The sequence below is a fragment of the Symphalangus syndactylus genome, chromosome 6 (assembly GCF_028878055.3).
Source record: "Symphalangus syndactylus isolate Jambi chromosome 6, NHGRI_mSymSyn1-v2.1_pri, whole genome shotgun sequence".
Taxonomy (NCBI): Eukaryota; Metazoa; Chordata; class Mammalia; order Primates; family Hylobatidae; genus Symphalangus; species Symphalangus syndactylus.
The window spans coordinates 18,620,376-18,641,683 of NC_072428.2; positions in this window are offsets into that span (position 1 = coordinate 18,620,376).

Consider the following 21,308-nt stretch of genomic DNA (forward strand, 5'->3'; position numbering starts at 1 on the left):
ATGGAGTCTTTCCTCTCACGTAAGTGGATCTAAATCTTGTCAAGTTTCAGAATCACTGCATTTAAGCACTGTTTCTGTGCCCAGTGCCTTTTCCCAGGCTCACATGTTTTTCACAATGCTGCTGAAACAAAATATCCTCCTGAAATTCCACTGGGGTTATTCTTGAAATATAACCATGGTGCATTGCATTGCATTACATACCTTGTTGGGTTGGTGTTTATTTCAGTTATTTTTGTTGCATAAAAAATTACCCTAAATTCAGTGTCATAAACAATCATTTTGTTGTGTTCAATGATTCTATGGATGCAGATTTCAGAAAGGATGCAGCAAAGATGCTGTCTTTCTATATGATGTCTGTAGACTGAGCCAAGAAAACTTAAAATCTGGGACTGACTTAACACCTGAGGACTGTGAAATCATATGAAGGTTCATTCATGCACAAATCTAATAAACTGTACTTGATGTTTTAACCTCTTAGACTTCATTGTTCTCTTCAGTAATATGGGGATAATTTTAGTACCTAATTCAGATTTCTTATAAATTTTATATATATTTTTGTATGTAAGTAGGCAGGTAGGTAGGTGCATGTGTCCCTCTACAAAATTATATGAACCAAGGAGACGAAGATTTATTTTATTTACGTATGTAATCATAAAATATTATGACCCCTAGTAAGTGCTCCTTGCATATTTCATATGAAAGAATGCAGAGAAAGTTTTTATCAAGGAGTCCCATATAAAGTAAAAGCTTAAAAATAATGTTTTTGTTTGAAAAAAAAAGTATTAGACTCCGTCTGGTAGACCATAATGGTTTTGAGCACAGACACTGAAAATATACTATCTAAATTCTAATGCTAGCTCCACTATATGCAAACAGTGGGCCTGGCTTTAGTTTTCTTATATGTAAACTACAATGATTTAAAACAATAGTTCCTATTCCTTAGCATTATTGTGAGGTTTACATGCATCCATCGAGTTGATGATGTACAAACTGCTAGACCAGATTTGGAACCACTGCTAGATATCTCACAGGGTGCCCTTTGACTACAGGTCAGTGATTTGGAAATGGGTTTCTATGGGAAAATAACTAAAGCCTGGGAATCCCGGAGACCCAGAAAAAAGGGCTGTATCAGAACCCAGTGGATTATAAGCCAGACGTTTAAAATGTGTATTTTCCTATTCTCAGCATGGATTTCTCTTAAATTCTCCCTTAGTAATTTATTTAGGGAAGCCTTTTGAAGACCTGTCTCTCTCAGCTGTCAGAAATGAAAGATCTTTCAAGTATTAAAAAGGAAAATGCCCTCCGCACTTCTTCTCTTGTATTCTGTTTGATTTAAGCATGTTGTGATAATCAGAAGAGAACCCCAAGAAGTGAAAACCCAAACAGAGCAGAACTACGAGTAGGTAGATCTACTACTCTCCATTTGAAAATTATTTTTTAATGTTAACCTTGAAAATGCTGAATTCAATTGTTTTAAACTAGTTGAAATTTCTTTCTAGCTTTGTACACTGAAGTCATGTTGATCACCTTCCCACCATCCCTATAAAAACAGCTTTCCATGAGTCAGTTTTGGAGGTAGAGTTTAGATAGGGACATAAAGTAATCTAATTAAACTAATTGAAAGTGATATATAAAATTTTTAACCTTCCAGAGACATTTCAATTTTAAATGAGGTAGTTTATTAAAAGTAATGAATCTCTAGTTGATGAAATGTCGGGCTGTAAAATAAAAGAACAATGAAAAAACCTAATACTTATTGAAAGTATACCATGTACCAGGATTTTACATATAACTGTTTTTAAAATATCTACTTTTACATATAACTTTTTTAAAAAGTTACATATTAAAGTTACATATAACTATTTTAAAAATAGTTATATAAAAATAATATCTATAAATTAATGCTTTACATAAGTATATATTTTTGTTTAAAAGATTTTTTAAAAGCTCCGAGAAGTTCTCACATTTGACTAAGTTGCATAGCTAATACAGCAAAGAACTTGGTATTGAAACTTCATTTGTGCAAAGGACAACTCCCATACCATATAACAATAATCCTGGCACCAGTAACTTCTTCATTCTGAGCCCCACAATAATTGGTTGGAACAATGTCAAGTAAAAATTTGGTACATCTAAATTCATTACATGAGAATATATTTTGATTGATAAAGGCATGTTATAAGTTTCACAACTATAACAAGGTGTGTAGAATTTTTAATAATGTGAATATGTTAAAACAGATGGGAAAATAGAGCCATTTTCATTGAGTTTGTAGAGTAAGGTCTGTTTTGTTGATCTATTTGTCATGAATGGGTATCTTCTTATTTTAAACTTTTTTTTGAGGTAGGGACAAGTTGCTAACTTTCCTTCAAAGGTCATAACTACTAAATAATTTTCTTATCACTGGAAACCTGTTGCCACTCTAATACTCTATAAATACATGACAAGATTATTGTAACAAATTAACATAGGAACATAAAACCAAATACCACATGTTCCCACCCATAATTGGGGGCTAAACATTGAGCATACATGGACTTAAAAATGGGAACGATAGACACTGAGGAGTGCTAGAGTGAGGAAGGAGGGAAGTGGGTGTAGGCCAACAACCTATTTATTGGGTACTGTGCTCCCTCCTTGTTTTATGGGACCACCTGTACCGCAAACCTCAGCATCATACAATATACCCATGTAACAAACTGCACATGTACTCCCTGAATCAGAAAGGAAGGAAGGAAGGAAGGAAGGAAGGAAGGAAGGAAGGAAGGAAGGAAGGAAGGGAAGGAAGGGAGAGAGAGAGAAATAAAGAAAGAAAGAAAAAAAAGAAAGAAAGAGAAAGACAAAGAAAGAGAAAAGAAAGACTACATGAAGACATTTTTGAAGAATAGAGAATAAATAAATACATGCATGGCAAGGCATGTATGGTATATTCATCCTCAGGATTTTTTGAAGACACCTTTGCATTATTGCCTTGGTTATTATGGAAATAATGTTTTGACTTATCAACATTTCTCTTTGCCTTGCATGAAATCCATATATATTTCCACTGACAGCTTCCTTCAGCATCAAAAAGTGATTTCTGTAACCACAATACATTTCCACAATTCCAGTATGCAACAATCAAATACCTGGACACACAACATTACATAGATAATGAGGAATGTTGGGCTTCATGTCCTCTGATAAACATTTATTTTTTGCTTGTCAGAAGCTTTCATTATTATTCCAAATATTTTGGCATTCAGTGGTAGGAACAATTTTTGTTTTTGTTTTTTTTAAAAAGAAGTCTTTCTCAAGAATGTTTTGTGATTAAAAAAAAATATATCCTTCAGAAAGGTTCCCTAGCTAGCAGAAGCAAAGAAAGATCAGTAATTTATTTAATAGATAAAACCACTTCATCAAATAGGACATTGTATAATGATTATCAGTATTAAAATGCCAATTTGTATATTTTCATGTATCTTTTACTCAATCAAAACAATGTGAAATGTCCTTGAAAATACTGTGTTCCCAAGCTTCCAAGGTTTTTAAGAAGAGACACAGCCCTTTGTAGGGTGCAGAATTCACAGGTGACATTCTCTTCATTTGGTGTACTTGGCATTTCCTTAAAAAGAAAGCCCATTAACATTTATCAAATCTGTTTTGATATTCTATATATTCTATCTACCTGGTAAACTCACTTACGGACTTATTTATGCCTGTAGTTGTAAAATTGCAACACTGTTTTCTTGATCTTTAGCATCTATCAATTATTTGAAAGTCCACAGGCTGGGCAAATTTTACTAAGAAAATAGAAAGTACTAGACTCAAAATCAGATGGGATACTTCTCATTAAGTTACAGAAAATATGGTAAAATACACCTTGTTCATTTGGAAGATATCTCTCCTTGTGTGTTAGTGTTTAATATTATTCTAACATTCAATGAAACATTTATTTTTACCTCTTGAATAACTTATTTCATTGTATTTATTATTTCTATGTACAGGAAGGTCTTGGTTCTTTTATAAATCTGATGTAGTCGAGGTACTTTTCCCAGGCTCCATATCTTTAAATGTAAAAAATAATTATTCAGCATCATTCATATTTCAGCATCTGTGTTTATCACCTGGAATCTGTGCTTTCTGTGCCATCCCACTTTCCAAGAGATTTTCTCAAACATCTGTCTCATTTTTATTGATTTTAGAGAATCCAAGTTAGAAATCAAGGATTTTTTGTTGTTGTAGTAGCTGCTAAAAGAAATAAATTTATGGCATTGCCCAGAGAAAAGAGACCCAGGCAGCTGAATTTTTCAATTTAGTTTCTTTTTTTTTTTCAGTTTTACTTATTTGTTTTTTACCTTTCATTTGGAAACAGATTTATTTTCATACAGTAGAGCTGCCTGACTCGCCTGAAGACACATCAAATCCCAAAGTGTAGTTAGTTATTCTCCATTTACTTGTCAATACATTGGGGCCATTTTATCTGTATGGCCTATGGAAGTAAATCAGACAAAAAGTCCTAACTTCGTGGACTGAATTACCATATTGACTGATTTATCTGATCAATTCTATTAAAATAATTCAACCAGTGGAATGTCTAAAAAATATAAAGGCATGAAATAATTCTAAACCTCTGACACCTATAATAATAGTCTGCTGCATTTAAAAGTTAAACTCAGACACAAAAGGAAATACAGATTCTCAACACAAAAACATCAATAATCTAATGAATTGCATTTGTTGAAATAGCCATTTTCCTTTCAGTCTTCTGAATTGTACATCTGACAGGGGCCAATAATAAACCTCTCTGATAGTCCGCTCACATGATGATAGCTGTCTAGCAGCTGTTAACTGAGATAGTATTATTGTAATAATACTAAGTCAGAGAGAGGATGTAGTATATTTCCAGTGTGGTGTCATTAATTCCGAAAATTACCTTTAACCAACACCACTCAAAGTACTATAATAGTATTTTAAGTTTAGCCTAAGGTGACTTTCATGTCAGCTGAGCCTAAGGTTTTCTCTTTCTGTGCGTAGTGAACTGTAGCCTAACTGGATGTGTAATCGGACTGTAACCTACTCTTGGACCAAGTAGCCGAGTCTCAGCCAATCACACAGGCCATACTTCAACTACTAACAGGCAACAAACTGTTAGTGTTCACCTAAGACAAACTAATCTGGCTGTTTCAGTACCTCACTTCTGTTTTCTATATATCACTTTCCTTTTTCTGTTCATAAATCCTTTCTGACCACAGGACAGCCCTAGAGTTTCTGTAAACTTTTTCTGGTTTGGGTGGCTGACTGATGTGCACATTGTTCTGTGCTCAATTAAACTCTGCTTAATATAATTTCTCTAAAGTTTTCTTTTCACAATAACTTCTATTTTTCTTAAATATTCATTGAAAACAGTATTCTAGAAAATAATTACTCAGTTCTTTATAATATAGACTTCTAACATTTTTAAAATTGTTATTGTGAATAACTGGAAGAGAAAAAATATACTTTTCTCAATTTTCACTGTAATCATTTGTTTTCATGACATATAGTGATATCAATAAAAGAAACAGAGCAAGAAAAATTTAAACTTTAGACAGCAGCATAATTTTTACCTCTAAAGAAAGATTCCTTATTCCATTATTGGTATTCTGTTCTATGCCTTGAAACACATTCTGTCTGTGTGGTTTATTCAAAAATGCGTATCATTTGAAGTGACTTTTACTTCAAGGCCACCTAAATATGCTATTATACATCAATGAAAATATCAGATAATGCATGTCTATTTAATGCAAATACTGTTTTCTGCTTAATCCTTTATGGTTTTATTTAACCACTTTTTATATGCAATGTATAGTAATGAAGTGACCTTAGTAGACCATAATTATGTTAAGAATGATTTTCTTTTGTGTGTGTGTGTGTCTAGTTCTTTTATCTGGACAGAATAGTGTGGGATCTATGAATGACAGCTACAGAGTAAATTATTAATCTATCAAAGGAGAGAGAATAAGCATTTGCCTTTGCTTATCTCTTTGAATAATACTTGGGGGCACTATCTCTGTCCCATGCACTTTTTGATAACTAGACTGTATATATAATATGACACAATATTAGGTACATATACATATTTTATATGTATCTGAACCCTCTTCATTCCCATCACTATAGGCACAGAACTACATGTCAGTCCCACGCCTTTATCGATTTATTAGAGGTTTACCATTTACATCACGGAATTTTGTTCAGTGATGGAAAGTAAGACTATATTTAAAAGTTCGCCTTGAAAATTATTTTCAAGTTAGTGTAATGATTTCAAGCTTCTCTAAAAAAAGAGACAAATATTTATTTAAAAAAAAAGAAAGCATATTTTCAACTGAGTTTGGTTATGTAACTCATTTCCTGAAAACATTATAAATTGCAACATGTCCAGATAAAATGTTTAGAATGTAAATGTGAATATTAACTTCAGACCAAGGGCATAATGCATAGCAATTGAAATAGAAATAGAGTCACATATAAAGCAAAAGAGCATATGTCTAATATATTTCATATTATATACACATATATCTATTACACACTTGGTCTGAAAGTTAATATTACAAATATTGTAAGAATTTACATTTGTATATTTATATTATGTAACATATTTAATGATGTATATAGAGTATCTATATCTAACACATTTTTTATTGTATATAAAATATACTGTATATAACAGCATTAGAAATACAGTATAATATGTGTATAAGTTACATTGGGACTCTATGTAAAGTATATATATATAACAAATTGGAACTATATTGTAATACACAGTAAATATCAATATGTATATTTTATATATTATATATTTGAATATATGTGTATATTTATATTTATATTTAAGACATATACCATAACATTATTAAGCATTATAAAAATTGTTATATCTTGTATAGATGTTTTCATAGCTTATGCTTAGTTATACCTTTTTGGTCAGGAATGCAAACCCTAATGTGTTTTTATGAAAATGAAAATCATGGCAATCTATTGGATGTTATATATGCTAGAAATAAATTGTGTTAAAATTTTATGAAAGCCTGTATAATTTGTTGAAACATTTTAAACATTTTTAATATCAAAAAGTTATGTGAGTCTGTGTGTATGTACGCAAATGTATGAAAGCATATGTAAAATGGGTGTGCTAAATAATTATAGATGCATTGAAACTGGGCCCAAGAGAGTATCAAACTACTGCCATGAGTATAAGCCATGCAGTCATTTTACCTTGTAAATTCAAAAGACGTTATTCATGCTATCTATGTGATTGTATATTAAAAGAAACAAGACAGATTTTAGCCAATATATAAAATGAAGATACAAAAATTTTATGTGCTTGTATCTCTTCTTTAGCTGCCACGTAATTGTCTTGTAAACTGACATATGCTAACTCTATTGAGTCTTCAGGTAAGACAGCAATTCTGTGGTATGCGTAGACATTCCAAGTCTTAGTCAACAAAGACCTCAGGGTTATTTTTAACAGATTCAAATAAAAATGCTTCTCTCTTTGTTTTTTGTTGTTTTGAGTCTAGGATTTTACTTATTTTGATATATTTGAGAGAGATTGTTCCCGAATGGAAGGATATTGCTAGCTTCTGCCAGTTGGCTGCTGGTGAAGGTCTCGGACAGGAGGTATAAACTACAAGATTCCAAGCCAACAATGAGGCGAGCCCACTTTACATAACAGGCTATCACATGCAAACATAATTTTTGTTATATTTTTGTCATTGCTTTAGTAAAGTCTTGTCTAAATATTTCAGCATGATATTATCTAGGCTTCAGGATATTTAGGAAATGTTTATATGTTCATACTAAGCTAAAACAGTATGAAGAATATGCACTCACTCTCAGAGTGGTAGCAGTTGTTAGAATTTAGTAGAAATCCTTCAGGAAATTCTCAGTAAAATGGGACACCATTCTGAGGCCTGACTGTATTCCCCATGTGGAGATTCTCTCCCTAGCCAAGCTTGAAGAATTGGGATTATTTTCTTATTTGTTTCTTCCACTCCCTCCTCCTTTTTTTCTGTTTCCAGTATTCTTTTTTAAAGAAATTTCCCAGATGTATTTATGGAGACATATACATAACTGTAATTGGTGTGTTTGCGTGTGCGTGTGTGTGTGTGTGAGAAAACTGCAGTAAACCATTGATTGTCATTAGTTGGAGTAATGTTCTTATCCCTGTATAGATTATTCTATAGAGATATATAAACGTGATTTTAAAATCCATCTTCTCTGGTGAAGCATAGGACCCTATCTTTGTGTTGTTGTTGTTGTTATACCGATATTTCATCTGTAACATTCTGCCTACACAGAATGAAGGAGGCAATGAAATGAATTTGTGATCCAGGTGGAAGAAATGAAATTAAAATAGGAGGAGGCTGATAAAATACATTTTGACAGAAATAGAGAAGTCTTCTTTAAATATCAAATAATTGCATAGAATGCAGGTGTGAGTTTTGATGGATTAACATAGAGATTTACACTTTACTGGAATTTTACAGATAATTTCTATATAACTGCCTAATAAAATGAAAACTGATAAATGTTTTAAAAAATACAATAATAGACTTCCATGTTTGGGAAATGGAGTAGACAATACTTTTTCATCTTTATCCCCATAAGGTATATGAAATCACCTGTAATATTATTGTAAAACTAATGGAAGAAGTCTCTGAAAGGTGGAAAGAACAAGGCAGACTGCCTAGCTACCTAAGACCCAGGAAAGAACACAGTGTGAAATTTTCAGATTTCCTTTTTGCTTCATGTACCCCGAGCTTAGAAAAAGCTGACAGTGGGTAAAGATGACAAAAGACCCAACAGAAGCCTGTTCTTTCTAGTGAAAAAAGGATAAGGAAAGGGACACCATAGCAAGACAGAAAACGTTTAGACAGTAACTGTTCTACCTTCACAAACAACATAAAATTAAATGTGACCTGACCCAACCCAGGATGGTAAAGGCTGAGGAGGCAGCCTAAAGCTCCATGTTGACAAGGTGTAAATGTAAAGAGTTTCCTGAACCATCATGCCAGGGTGGTGTCATAGTAAAGCAAGTAGGGAATCAGGATCTTTCATCTCATTATTAGGTAGTAACAAGTCTCCTTCCCCCAAATATCAGTGGAGACCATCTGGTGGGCCTTAACTGCTTATGATGAACACCCAGAAGTAGCAAGGCGTCCTTCCATTCTTCCTGCAGAGGTAATGTCAAAGAGGCCTAATGGAGATTCAAGACTTTCACCATCACCCAGCAGCAATGATGTCACCCAACTAGAGTCACATAGGAAGCAATAACTAGGAACTTCCACCACTCCCAGCCAGGCGAGAGAGGCCTAGAAGGAAGCTAGAAGTCTCATGACCACTCAGAAGTAACAAGAAGACCTTTTTCCCCCAAGTGTCAACTGTGGTCAAGTGAGGAACTAGAGTTTCTACCTGCAGTGGCAGTAATGACACAGCCTCTCCTGTTTCTCTGCCAGACCCATATTGGGGAAACCAGCTAAAACAATACGTTTAAATAAGATTCAGGATCCCATTACCTAATATCCCAGTATTCCAAATGTAGAAAGAATCAGTAGATGTTAACACTGAGATTATAACAATTTTAGAATTATCTGGTAAGTATTTTAAAGCAGCCACCATAAAAGCATTTCAACAAACAAATTACAAACATGCTTGAAACAAAATTTTTAATAGGAAGTTTCAGCAAAGAAACAGAAATTTTCAGAAAGAAATAAAACAAAGGAAAAACAAATGCCATATTAGAATGGAAAAATAAAATTTCCAAAATAAAAACCTCAATCATGTGCTCAACAGTACCATGGAGGAGGCCTAGAGAGAGGAGAAATTGTCAAACACTGGCACATCACTGAGGCAGACAGTCTCAGAGGCCATGGAACAGAAAGATGTCTCAAATTGAGATGGTAAAATCTTGAGGAATTCATATGCTACAGTTAAAACATAAAACTAAGGGCAAAAGAAAAGATATGAAGTAAGTTAATACAATTAGGATAGTTTGCAGATGAGATGGAAGAAGCACACTATGAAATCCTGATTATGCAGTATTCTATGTTCTATCTTTTTATTTTTTTTTTTCCTTTGGTGCACCAGGCTTCCTCGCTAAGCAAGATGTAAAGGTAAACAAAAAAGCTTGACTGCACGTGGCAGGTATGCCTGGCTGCATCAATAACTCATTAATAAGCTGCTGAGAACTATTCTTTTTATCTGTGTGTCTTTGCCAGACGTGGGACAAAAAGTGTGTCACAAAGCACGTCTGATTTAAGAAAGTCGTGAATCTAAAGGTATTTAGGAAGATTTGATTTGCTCAATTTTTAGACAATGTTAATTATACTTATGCTCCATTTATTCCACATGTATCCACTATGTCTAAAAGGTTTGTGGAAGGAAGGGCAAATAAAAATTTAAAATAAGAGGCTTAATTCTGCCTGTTGAATCGAAGAGAAGGGATCCTTTTACTTGGAGTATTTATTTTAGAAATCATATAAATACTTTCGCCTCTCTTTGAAATGCATATAAATTCTCTTGAAAACTAGATAGGTTTATTGTCAGATCAATAACCCAGAGATTTCTTTCGCAAGGTCCTGGAAGCCATTTGTTTGAAATGTAAACATCAAGGGAGATCTTACCCCTATTTCACTGTTTCTGTGGGAGAGTAGGAGCCTAACTTAAGTAGGTGCCTTGCTCCACTTTGCGAAACCTGTTATAAACATATGTGAAGTTTGTTTCTTCTCAGAATAAAGCCAATTACCTAAAACTGATGATGACTCCTGTTACCAGGAAAGTTTAGGATGATACCAAGTCCTCTTACTTGAGGATTAGTTTTTGTTTATCTTGAAAACATTCATGAAATAGGTTGTATCTGCTTGGTTATTTAAAAAGAGTGTGAGGTTTTTTCTTGACTTTGCAGTCTTAGTGGATTGCCTGTGATGTACATTGCTTGTTTAATAACAAAATCGGTTTCTTTCTCTACTACCTTTGTGTAGAGGATTTCTTGATTGCTAATTGATTTTGTTTTTAATTGTATTTTCCCAACATTAGTAACTTAGTATCTATATTTAACATGTCTTATGAATTTTCCCCTTTTCTCGCAAAATACTTTCATAATTACTTGTTACTGAGCACATCATATGAGTTTTTCCAGTTGTTCTATTTACTTGATTTTTGTTTGTTCTCCATAACAGATTCAAATGTTCTCAAATTGTATAATATACACAATTTGCATCTCTCACTTCTAAAAAGTTAGTGATGCAACTGTAAGCTAGAATAAGGAGGACATGGCAATTTCAAATCTTTAGTCCAGCTAGTTTGAGACCAGGAATTGAAAAGTTAGAGCTCGAGGACCACATCCATGTTCCATTTCCCATTACAGTAAGAAAATAGTTTAACCAGGATTGCAAATATAAACATAAACTCTCTTGAGTATTTCCAGACACGTATGCAGAAGAGACACTTGAAAAAAGGTTGAATGTCCTTCAATGAGCCAAAGAGAGCATTTTCATTTTCCTAAATGTTAATGTAATTTAATTTGTATGCTAATAAAGTAACCCATGAAATAAAGATAAGTGTTTCATTTTGGAAATGCTATCAGTATGGAAAGGCATTGGAAAGACACTGGCTCTCACTACAACATTCCTATTTAAATTTAACTTGAAATGCAAGCACTTTAATTCCATGAGTTATACTTCCCAATATGTAGCTGCTAATATGGCTGCTAATATGACAATTTTTGCATAAGTTTTAATTGATGCAGTTAAAATTATTTGGCACAAGCTGACATAATCTGTATTTCTTGAGGGATATAGTTTTTCTGAACAGAAAAAAAAAGATACAGAAATATTTACAGTGCTCCCCTCTTCTCAGCACACCAAAGAAAGAACTATTTTCATTCTTACCTTCTTATCTACAGTCTCTCTCAAAGCAAACAGGTTTTTGTGATGCAGAATTAAAGACTTGATTAGAAAACTACAGAATCAGAGAGGAGGCAGATAACTAGAATGCCTTAGCAAAGAAATGTAAAATCAACTTACATGATAAAAAGACGAGGGTAATCAGGAAAGAGGAAACTCAGAAGGAGCTACTTTTCATAGGGAAGGTAGAGGAGGTTGGGTAGAGGACATGGTAGGGGTTAGCAAAGGAGAATGTCTTAAAAAATACAAGGCTTGAAAAAAATTACAAAGAAAAATATTCTTGGGATGATCTTTGGAATTTCACTTTTAATGTTGCCTGATTATTACACACAAAGTAAAAGACTCTTCTTAGAATTAGATTTTTTGTGAATGTGACATCATTTAAACTATATAGGGCTAGCTTCAATAGGTTCACAATTGAGGAAGCCAGGCAGCTTCTCTGACACAAGTAATGGTCAGGCACACCTAAGGCTAATACCATTCCCTGTTACACTAAGCCTGAATCAAATTATTAAACTATGGGTCATGGAAATGGGTCTCTAATTATGAGTCAGTGTGATCCTTAGAATAATTCTTTGATATATTAACAGTATTTTGGAAAGAATGACATTCCAATTTGCAAATTAAGAAATATGTGCTATTTGAAACTGAATGTTCCAGGCAGATAGCTAACTAAATTTATTTAGTGATGCAAAAGTTAACTGGATATGGGGGAAAAATTCATTGGGAAGAGGTAAAGTAGAAAATAATTTTTACTTCCTGTTTACTATGTATTAATAAATTAAACTTCATTTATATAATTATACAAGTGTGAGGCCAAATTTATTTAAGCTAATTCAAAGCTAATGCTAGATTCCATTAATGCAAAGACATTCATTTGGGTTATAAAGAGCAATGTTAGGAGACATATGATTTAAAAAGCTTTGGAGCTGCTGGCATGGAAATCAGCAATAAAAAATTTGAGATGGCAGAGATAATTAATGAGCTAGGATTCAAATAGAGTGACTTTGAATTATGGTTGGAATATGTCTCAGAAATCACACATGGAGAGATAGGCTCAGAGACAAAAGACAATGCCAGCTTGTGAGAATTTATGATGACTGTCATAAGGGTCATTTTTGACACAAATCCATAAAGGCTGACAGTTATGCATAGGACTAGAATAAGCGCCTAATAGAATGGACAGTGACTGGAATTCATATTCTGAATTCAATACAGCAAGCCAGTGACCCAGGGAAAAGTTGTCTTTTTTTGTTCTCCAAATGGAAGAACCATTCTTGTGAACTACCTGCTAGCAAGCCACAGAATTAAGCACTTCAGGTAAAATTACAAAAGGATGATGTACAGTTAGAAATAATAAATAATAAACAATATTTTTTGCTCTGAAGGACATCTAAATTCTAACAGTTGGTAAATTCAAACATGGGTAGGAGGAAATGGTAGATAGCTTTGTTGGTCAACAAAGACTCAGGACCAAATAACACAATGCAAATCGTAGATACCTGTTGGACCTAAGTTGGAAGTTTTACAAACATAGTCCCATATGTTGGATATGCCAACTTCCTCAAGATGGAAAAAAAAAACGAAAACAAAAGCCAGTATACAGATTCCCTAAACCCAATTGTTCAATCATAAGATCCTTAAAGAGGCAACTTCTATACTTCAAGCTGGAAGCTGTGCTCCTAATTTATTTATCATCAGAAGATTGGGTCATAAGATCCTCTGTTGTTATTCAGTTACTTATTTTCTGATTCTTTTATGACCTATAGATAGGTTAAACCTTGATACTTTAAAAGTCAGGAAATAACAGATGCTGGAGAGGGTGTGGAGAAATAGGAATGCTTTTACACTGTTGGTGGGAGTGAAAATTAGTTCAACCATTGTGGAATACAGTGTGGCAATTCCTCAAGGATGTAGAACCAGAAATGCCATTTGACCTAGCAATCCCATTACTAGGTATATACCCAAAGGATTATAAATCATTCTACTATAAAGACAAATGCACAGGTATGTATATTGTGGCACTATTCACAATAGCAAAGACTTGGAATCAACCCAAATGTCCATCAATGATAGACTAGATAAAGAAAATGTGGCACATATATACCATGGAATACTATGCAGCCATAAAAAGGATGAGTTCACGTCCTTTGCAGGTACATGGATGAAGCTGGAAACCATCATTCTCAGCAAACTCTCACAAGAACAGAAAACCAAACACCACATGTTCTCACTCATAAGTGGGAGTTGAACAATGAGAACACACGGACACAGGGAGGGGAACATCACACAGTGGGGCCTGTAGAGGGCTGGGGGGCTAGGGGAAGGATAACATTAGGAGAAATACCTAATGTAGGTGATGGGTTGATGGGTGCAGCAAACCACTGTGGCACGTGTATAACTATGTAACAAACCTGCACGTTCTGCACATGTACCCCAGAACTTCAAGTATAATAAAAAAGAAATAAATAAATTAAATTAAATTAAATCTTAAAAAATGTAAAAAAAAAAGAAATTTTAAATACTAGTGCCAAACTTACTTTGAATATGGAAAAAGATTTTAAAAATATAGTCTCTTTATTCCTCATTTCCTCTTCATACCAAAACTATTGGAAGATATTTAATTCTCAGATTAATGCTTTTCCTAAAAAATATTTATTCTTGTATGATTTGTTAAAGGAGATTATAATGGAATCAGCTGGTTTCCAAATGAAAGCATCTGCAGGAAGGAAGAGGTAAAGGAAGAAAAAGAAAGAAATTTGAAGAAAAAGATAAAAAGAGGAGAGAAGAAAGGATAAGATGATTATTGGATTTTATTTTGATATTGGTGATCAGAGGGATGTGTGTGTGTTTTTGTATGTGTGTATAGAGCATGATGAAGAATAATGTGGAACCATGTGATAGGATACAATTTGTTATTGAATATACTAAGAAACATTGTTTTTGTGGGTACATAGTAGGTGTATGTATTTATGAGTTTCATGAGATGTTTTGATATAGGCATGCAATGTGTAATAATCACATCATGTAAAATGGAGTAAGCATCTGTCTCCTCAAGCATCTATCTTTTTTGTTACAAACAATCTGATTATATTCTTTTAGTTATTTCAGAATGAGACAGCTGGGTGGGAAGGGGTTCCCAGAGAAACTCCAACCAGCCTGCACATTGGGGGAATGCACATTGGGGTGGAGCCACAGAAGTTAGTGATGTTTATAGTGGAAAGGAACCTGGGGCCTCCTTTTCCTGTATGGAACGTGGAATTCAATCTGTGAGGCGGAAAGCCTAGACTAGAAGGACTCTCACTCTGCTGAGTCCCTGTTTCCACCCTTTTTCTTCCTTTTTGCCCAATAAATCCCATTATTCTCACCCTTCAAATTCTCTGCAAGCCTAATCTTTTGTGGTGACAAGGGCCCGTCTTTAGCTGAACTAAGGAAAATACCTGCAACAAAAATGTAGAATTAAATTATTATTGACTATAGTCACTCTGCTGTGCTATCAAATACTAGGTCTTATTCATTCTTTCTAACTCTTTTTGGTATCCATTTACCAGCCCCACATCCTCCCTATACCCCACCACCCTTCTCAGCCTCTGGTAACCATCCTTTTACTCTCTGTCTCCATTAGTTCAGTTGTTTTGATTTTTAGGACCCCAAAATGAGAATGTGATATTTGTCTTTCTGTGCCTGGCTTATTTTACTTAGCGTAAGGACCTCCAGTTTCTTCTATATCGTTGCAAATTACATTATTTTGTATGGTTGTACTCCATTTTGTGTTTGTGTGTATACACACGCACACACACACACACATATACTTTATATATATATATATATATACATACACACACATACCATATTTTCTTTATCCACTGATTTGTCAATGGACACTTAGATTGCTTCCAAACTTTGTGAATAATGCTGCAACAAATATGGGAGCACAGCTATCTCTTCAATATATTGATTTTCTTTTTAGGGGGTATATATCCAGCAGTGGGATTGCTGGATCATATAGTATCTCATTTTTAGTTTTTAAAGAGCTTCCAAATTGTTCTTTGTATTGGTTGCACTAATTTGCATTCCCACAACAGTGTACGAGGGCTCCCTTTTCTCCACATTCTCACCAGCATTTGATTTTACTTGTCTTCTGGTTATATGCCATTTTAACTGGAGTGCAATAATATTACATTGTAGTTTTGACTTGCATTTCTCTAATGATCAGTGATGCAGAGAACCTTTTCAATTGCCTGTCTGTCATTTGTATGTCTTTTTGGAGGAATATCTATTCAAATATTTTTTCTGTTTTTAAAATGAATTATTAGTTTTTTTCTATAGATTTGTTCGAGCTCCTTATATATTCTGGTTATTAATCTCTTGTCAAATGGGTAGTCTACAAATGTTTCCTCCCATTCTGTGGGTTGTCGCTTCACTTTGTTGATTGTTTCCTTCACTGTGCAGAAGCTTTTTAACTTGATGTGATCCCACCTGTCCATTTGTGCTTTGGTTGCCCGTGCTTGTGTGGTATTACTGAAGAAATTTTTGCCCAGACCTATGTCCTAGAGAGAGCTTCCTTGATGTTTTCTTGCAGTAGTTTCATACATTGAGGTTCCAGTTTTCCCAGACAATTTATTGAAGAGACTGTCCTTTCCTCAACATATGTTCTTGGCACCTTTGTTGAAAATGAGCTCAATGTAGATGTATGGATTTTTCTCTTGGTTCTCTATTCTGTTCTATTGGTCTATGTGTCTGTTTTTATGAAAGTGTCATGCTGTTTTGGTTACTAGAGCTCTGAAGTATAATTTGAAGTCAGGTAATGTGATTCCTACAGTTTTGTTCTTCTTGGTTAGCATAGCTTTGCTTATCCTGGGTCTTTTGCAGTTCCCTATAAATTTTAGGAATTTTTTTCTATTTTTGTGAAGGATGTCATTGATATTTTCATAGGGATTGTATTGAAATTGTTGATTGCTTGGATAGGATGAACGTCTTAACATTATTGATTCTTACAGTCCATTAACATTGAATATCTTTTTATTATTTGGTGGTTCTTTTCAATTACTTTGATCAGTGTTTTATAGTCTTTATTACTTTTTATAGTTTTTTTGTAGTTTTCATTACTTTGCTTAAATTAGTTTCTCAGTACTTAATTTTATTTGTGGTTATTGTAAACGAGATTACTTTTCTGATTATTTTCAGATTGCTCATTGTTGGCACATAGAAATGCTACTGATTTTTGTGTATTGATTCTGTATCCTTGAAATTTACTGAAGTTTTATTAGTTCTAACATTTTTTTTGGTGGTCTTTAGGTTTTTCCCAATATAAAATATCATCTTCAAGCAAGGATAATTTGACTTCTTCCTTTCCAATTTGGATGCCCTTTATTTCTTTCTCTTTTCTAATTGTTCGAGCTAAGACTTAAGAGAAATTACTGATTCCACCTCACAAATCTCCTCCTATCTCTATTTAACATTACTTAACAAAGAATTTGTGAAAGAACTTAGTCATATTATACAATAAAGAAATTAAAGAAAAATGATATGAGAAGGCAAATGATACACTGTGTGCTGAAGGCAGAGAGATGATTTTTGAAGGGTTCAAGTTTGGCAACCAAAAATAATGTTTGAAGGCTGAGTGATTAGTGACTAAGATGTTCTAGGGAATATATTTTGTGGGGAAAATGGCAAAAGATAAAAGTGACTATAAAAAGAGAAAAGGGACTATAGAATTTCTGTGGTGCTTCCTGATTGAATCCTATTTAACACCAGTTGAGAGCAGGAATAAATAATGGACTTACTTTTGTTGCTTTCTGTTTTATCACAACACAAATGTTGCATAAGCATTACTCATAACTTGCAGAAAATGCAACTTCACTCTTCAGTCTTCCACTGTTCATATTAAACTTCACTCAGTGGGAAGAGGTGTTTTCCCTGACATCAGACTAAAACTTAAAAATGCTTATTCACTGGCTGGGCGCAGTGGCTCACGCCTGTAATCCCAGCACATTGGGAAAGCCAAGGCAGGGGATCACAGGGTCAGGAAATTGAGACCATCCTGGCTAATACGGTGAAACCCATCTCTACAACAAAATACAAAAAATTAGCTGGGCATGGTGGCACGTGCCACCACATGCCTGTAGTCCCCAACTACTTGGGAGGCTGAGGCAGGAGATTCGCTTGAACCTGGGAGGCGGAGCTTGCAGTGAGCCGAGATCAAGTCACTGCACTCCAGCCTGGGCAACAGAGCGAGACTCCATCTCAAAAACAAAAAACAAACAAACAAAAAAGTCTATGCACTTTGTCTGAGAAAATGGCAGTTTAATAGTCATTTTGTCACACATACAGTCTCTATTCAATATCTAAAATGTGCAGTAAAACATATGAATTATAAATTTGAAGTTGATTTGACAGTAAAATCGTTCTTCTCACAGTTTAAATTTGATAGCAAATGGAAACTCATAGTGCAAAGAAAATAACACAGTTCGAGTCTTCCTTCCTCCCCTTTTTCCCATTTCTCCTCTTCACCTCCCTTGCGGCTTACTAGCCAATTCTGAAGTCTACTAAGTAAGATTTATAGCTAAGGAGAGAAGAGTATACAAAATATTTTTCTGTATTATTTCATCCCTGAGAATGGCTAATATTTAAATATCCCTCTCTCTCACTGGGTCTGACTATTGTGTCCTCTTTCCTGGGCAGAATAACCTCTATTCCAGAAGATCGATTGCTTTCTTTTAGCCCCAAGAAATCCATTCATTTTCACCTTTTTGATATGGGGTTTTCTTACTTCTCTAGGCAGTTATTTTACAGAGAATAATATCTATAAGCTGACAATTTTTTTAAGTATGGCTATACACTGATCCATTCTTTGCCCCATGCAAATTCTGGAAGTGCAAGTTTATAATGTTATAAGTCTTTTTTTTTTTTTAGCTTAGCTTGTTTTGTCAGAATGGGTCTGGTACCAGTACTCTGTTATTCTGGGCCACAGGAAAAATAAACTATATGAAAGTTTCCATTACTAAGATGGAAGCAAAAGGATCAGGCTTCTGCATTCCTCCCCACATTGGGATGCAAAAGGGAGACAGATGAGGACTTATACCTACCAATTGCTCTCTCCAAAATGGCCTGGATATTCTGATCCAATCCATCTTTATAGCCTTATTTTGTCTGAAGGCCCAAGAGTCATGGAACCAAATTTCATTATTTTTCTTTGTAAATTTTACATATGGTGCTTTTCCCTTGGAATTAACTTCTCTGTATTTTGAAGATGTGTTCACAGTTTCAATTTAGTATTGGGTTACCCACTTACCTTGTTTGTCAGGTGTGAATCATTCAAACCATGTTAATTAGAGCTTTCAGAGAGCTATACCTGTAGAGAAGATTATGCTTTATGGGGCCATCTTCATTTACTATTAAAATTCTATTTGGTAAAATAGAGGAGGATTCTTGTATACAATAATGCAGTTAAGGAACCAGAAAACAGAGAAGTAAAGTGACTTGATCAAAGTCAAACAGCTGGTACGTTCTGAGCACAAAATTCGATAGTGGAAAACACTGACTCTTAGCAAGGGGGTATTTTTATTATACCCCACTAACATGTGGATGAATTTCAGCAATTATTCTATTTTTGTGAAGAATAGATCAGTTCACTGCAGGTATATTTGAGAAAGGAAGATAATGGGTAGAGTCTTGACATTCTATAACCTTAAATTATTCACCTCATCATGCATCCACGTTTAATTTACAGTTGATTAGAATTTTCCAGTCCAACTTTTCCCTAGTGAAATGTTGATATGAATAGTAAGAGAACATCTTACTCTACAGATTCATTTGCTCTATAGGACAATGGAGTGCTTTAATACATAATGGAGTATTCAGCAATTTTCTCTTTTCTTCAGGTCTGTTACTCTAAATGGTTCCTGGGGTCTCTTCAGAGACAGGATTAGACATTTTGATTTTTATAATTTTGATTTAAGTTTTCATGATTGGTTCAAAAAGCAAATTGTATGCCAGATAATGTAATAAATCTTCCCCATAGTGTTTTATTTTATTTTTTCTCATTTTGCTTTAAGAAATGTAGCAAAGAAAAAAATTGCAGGAGAAAAGAAAACGCTTAGCTTAAAAAGCTGATATTTCAAGTAAACATGTCTTTTTCTTCTACCTTATTTTTTAAAATTAAGTGATTTGGAGGAAGAGTTGCAGTAGCATGTCAACTCGTTGTTCAGTATAAATAATATATTTCCACAAGAGACTAAACAGAAATATGAAGGATTCATGGGAATGTATATGGAAGAAGCCAAATAAATTAAAAAGTTAACAGCATTTCCCCAAGTCAGAAATTCATTTCCATATTAAGGTTAAAAAAATCAGGACCTTTCCATTTAACAATCTGAATATATTTCCTACATGAGAAAATAACAGAAGAAATGGAGTTAGTGAGTCTGCAAAGAATCTCTACATGAAGTTACTATTTCTATTCATCCTTTGTTCTTCTAAGTAACTAGTCTAGTGACTTTAATCTCAGTAGACAGTAGATTGTCAAAGGAATGCATTCAATAGTAGGGGTGAAAAGGGAGAAGGAGATACACTGATGTAAAAAGTCTTTGAAGATGTCTTAGCAAGACAGTAGGATCTTATTACACAAACTTTGATTTTAAATAGTGGCTGAATTAAGCTTAAATAAAACAGGTTCATGTATCTAAAAATCATCTTCTGATAAAAAAAGAGACCAATATAGCAACTAAATGCTATTCCTTCTTTTTTAATAAAAGAGTGATATTTTACTGTGAATCACTATAAAACCTTGTGTAGGGTTCTCAATGCGTCTCTGATTAGCTGGCTATATACCACATGACAGTTGCAAAACAATTTCCCTATATAGTGTAATACTTCTTTTCCCAAAGAGCAAAGGAAACTATTTTCTATTATTCTATAATATAAAAACAGTAGCTTTTTTCTTGTCTTCAATAGGTCTGGATCATTTACATTTAGAAGGTACCTAAGTCTTTGTAGATTTCAGAGAAATTTATATATTATATACGTAAATTAGAACATATCAACATATAAATATATACAGTCAGTCTTCATTATTTGTGAATTCTGCATTTGCAATTTTTTTTTTTACTAGCTAAAATGTTTTTGTAATTCCAAAATCAACACTTGTGAGGCTTTCTAGGCCATTTGCAGAGATGTGCCTGTGCATATCTGCACAAGATTTGAAATTCTCTATGAATACATTCCCAGCTGAGGTCGAACAAAACTTTCCTGTAAACAAGTGTCCTTTTTGCATTTATTTGGTGCCACGATTTTGCATTTTTGTCCTTTTTGGTGATTTTATTGTTTAAAATGGCTCCCAAGTATACTGTGTTAAAGTGTTTTCTAGTGTTTCTAAGTGCA